The following is a 4,085-nucleotide window of genomic DNA, read 5'->3' on the forward strand; positions in this document are numbered from 1 at the left end:
TAAGTATGTATTTGTAGCCTTAAATGCTTATCTTAATAAATAGTAAGCTCATTTTACTCAAAATTATGCAAATTAATTTGAAAATCTGGTTGGAATGGGTAAATTTTTAGGATAATATAAAATGCATGTACCAAAAGACATACAAAATCTAAACAGAGCACTTTCCATGTGAAAAAAGGGAAAAAAGAGAAAAAGAAAAGGAAAAGCCATTTCTGAAATAATATATCTCAAGACATTTTCAAAGATTCATTCAAAAACCAGAAAAAGAGATAAAGGAAGAAAGAATATTAAAAAAAAGAAACATTTCCAAATCCTTTTTGTGAGTACAAAGGCCTATGAAAGGTAGTACCATATAAGAAAACCAGAAACCAAGCTAATTTTTTGAATTCTGCTACAAAAATGAAAAAAAAAAAGAAGCACATGAAAGAATAATAATATTGAGCAAGTTAAGTTTATTCAGTAATGAAAAGATGATCCAGTATTAGGAAATCATCAGTTATCTCCCTATGTCCCAATAATATATTTGATTACATTTAATGAAATTGGGATACATGTTTATTTAAATATGATAAAATATATACATGGCCCAACCCAAAACCCACAATTATACTTAATGCAAAATAATAGATATATTTCTATTAAGTTAGGAGTAAAGATTATGTTTATTTGGAGTATCTAAGAGAATAGATTTATCAAGATGCTGTGTATAATATTAATGTTAAGGAATCAATTTTATCTTGTACACGAAGACTCCAATCATAATAATATGCTAAATGAAGTACACAATCACAACATATCCTGTCAGTTACAGGATGGCAGATATTTTCTGTCATTTCATTTTTTTATGGGCTTATTCTTTTTCACTGTTAAACATGGACAAAATCAAATATAAGATGAAGTAGAGAGAACTGTAAGATGAACCTCGACTTACCTTTCACCGAGCTTTAATAATAATTTATGGTCAATCTCCTTTCATCCAAACGCCAATTCATTCCTCATGTGTCATTGGGTTTCTTTTGAGTTAAATCCCTAGATCATATAACTTTATATGTAAATACCTCAGCATATATTTCTAAAAGTTACAGAACTTAGTTTGAACTAATTATAATAATATTATATGTAAAATATAGTTAACAATAATTCCTTAATGTCGTCAATGTTCAAATCCTCGTGATTGTATATACACCTCTCTCTTTTACTTTCTCAATTTATTTATTAAAAAAACAGCTTTGTTTGTACCATAGTTCCTTTTGTTTGAATTTTGTGGATCATATCTTCAGTGTCATTTAATGTATTCCTATAAATTTGTAAATTAGTGGTTGGATCTAGTGACTGTATAATTCAGGTTTATATATTTATTTTTTAGGAAAATACTTCAAAGATGCTGTTGGGTACTTCCATCAAGAAGTACCCGACAGTATATATCTGGTTGTCTCTTTTTGTAATGTTGGCAGCTATTGATGATCATTGCTTAGACCATTTTTTTTTTTTATGAATCACAAAACGGGGATATTCCAATTTTATCAATCCATTTTGATTAAATAGGTTAAATGATGTCTATTGAACAACAGAAATACTTTTATTATTGCCCAAATTTTCAATACCTTTATAGCTTTCATTTTTTTGTTGTTGTGATGGAAGACATATCCTTAACTTCATTTTTCTAAAGTTTATTGTTATTTGGTATTTCCATACTCTTTCCAGCCACAATTGCTTGGCATGTTTTAACAACACACTAAAAAATATTCAACCTAATCATGTAATTTTGTACTGTGTTATGTTGAATTATTCCAATCTAAGACTCTGAGGCAGAAATTTCTTTGCAGGAGATTTCTTAGGAGTGTTTTTGGGGACAATAGCTCTATGGAAGTAAGAGAAGCAGAACTGGGAAGAAAAGATGTCAAACTTTGATGCAAAAAAAATTATATGGGGAACCAGTTATATAGAGAACTCTGGAACTGGATGATTTTCGGAGTTGTCCTGGATCAATGAAAGAGGGTCAGATCTTAGTATGATGCTGGAACCAATCACTGGATATAGGAAGAAGGAAGAGGAAGCTATCTTTGGTTGAGGGCAACTCTTGGAGAGGTGTGATGTCAGCAGGCAATACCCCTTGCGACTGAAGGAAGATGCCTCAGGCCTGAAGGGCAGTTTTGGTGGTGCATCACAGCATTTAGTATAATTTTACCTGAGGAACTCAAGTCCATTTGCTTCATGTGTAAGTTCAGCCCATCAAAAATACCTTCCCTAGGATTTGGGGACCACTCACAAGAAGTAGGCTAGTGGAAAGGACTCAACTTCGAATAACTGCAACTGGTCTTGAAGATACAAGTGATGCTTATTATCTCTCTCATCTATGACTCATTCTAAATTCTCTAACCCTCAGCTAGGATCTCTTTTAATCTAGGTGACTTATAAGATGGGGTGACCCAGGCCTCCACACCTGAGGGGTCTGAGCTCCTATTTGCCATGGTCTCTTCAGGCTGGGGCTGCTGCACTTGTCTATTTGCTGCCCCAAATAGGCAAGGTGGTAGTACTAAGAAACACCCCAGTGGATTTCAGGGAGACAAATGTATTCTTTCCTGCCTCTAGTATATAATAACATTCTTATCTCCTCTTGTTAATCAAGGTTAATTCACCAGCTAATATGGTGACATCCTTTCCTAGCTTGTTATTCTCTTGACACAAAGGACCTAAAGTAACCTATCAGCAGCCAGCACTTAATGAGAATTTTGCTGTTTCCTGTGGTGTGAATAATATCTTTTTGGGAACCAGGACCTCTAGACCAACATTACCAGAATGGAAAGCACAAATTTCCCAATATCTTGGCATGGTAAACAAGGCCACTTTTATCCCTTAGTTACATGACCTTAGAATTCTATCAGGAATATAGCATCCTACAATGGTCTTTAAGGAATGGGAAGTTGAGACCTTGTATCTATCATTAATTATTGTTTTTTAGATACTGATGATGGCTCACCCTACATAAAAAGTTAGAAAAATAGTATTTGTTTGCAAAACTCTACAAAGTAAGGGGTTAAATGTTTATTGGATTCTATTTTTAAGGTAAATCCATATAAATCATTTTTTCAAAAGCTTTCTTAACCATATATAGCAACATTCTTGGTATTTAGGTTTTTGAAGCAGAGCAAAAAAATATTAACAATTTGTAATCAACCAAATGGCTTACTTGCTAATGTCATTAAGATGTGGTATGTGAACAAATTTTCCCAATTTATTTTATGAAACAGTTTGTGTGGGGACCATAAAATATGAAAAATTAACCAAATGTGAGTGTAGTTAATATAAACATATATCAAAGATCAACAGTTTTACTGTGGGCATGAAATGTGGTAGCAATTCGATTATAATAGTACAACAAAGATAAGTTCTTTCTACTATGTACTCCTTTTTAAAAATTTAAATTCAATTAATTAACATATAATGTATTATTAGTTTCAGAGGTAGAATTCAGTGATCATCAGTCTTATATAATATCCAGAGCTCATTATATCATGTGCCCTCCTTAATGTCCATCACCCAGTTACCCCATCTGCCCACCCCACTCTCCTCCAGCAACCCTCAGTTTATTTTCTAAGCTATGTACGCCTAATTATTTTACCAGTTCACTCAGCAGATAGCACTTTACATGTCTAAAATAATTGTTTGGAATGCCTGCGTGGCTCAGTCGGTTAAGTGCCTGCCTTTGGCTTAGGTCATGATCCCCGGGTCTTGAGATCAAGTCCGGCATCAGGCTCCTTGCTCGGTGGGGAGCCTGCTTCTACCTGAGCCTGCTTCTCCCTCTGCTTGTGCTCTCTTTCTCTGACAAATCAATAAATTCTTTTAAAGAATAAAATAACTATCTAAGCAAGTAATAACTAGAAGGTAGATGGCTATAGTTAAGGTGTATAGTTTTTGTTTTTAAAAAATACAATTAATTGAAAAAATTCTTTATGACTACTTGGTGCTTTTGCGATTTAAGGTTAAAATAAAATATTGGGAATATAACTACAGAAAATCCCCTTTTATAGACATTTTTCTCCTTATATGTATCTAAGAAACATTTTAAATTATTATAGTTTGGG

The sequence above is a fragment of the Phoca vitulina genome, unplaced genomic scaffold (assembly GCF_004348235.1).
Source record: "Phoca vitulina isolate PV1807 unplaced genomic scaffold, GSC_HSeal_1.0 scaffold1, whole genome shotgun sequence".
NCBI lineage: Eukaryota > Metazoa > Chordata > Mammalia > Carnivora > Phocidae > Phoca > Phoca vitulina.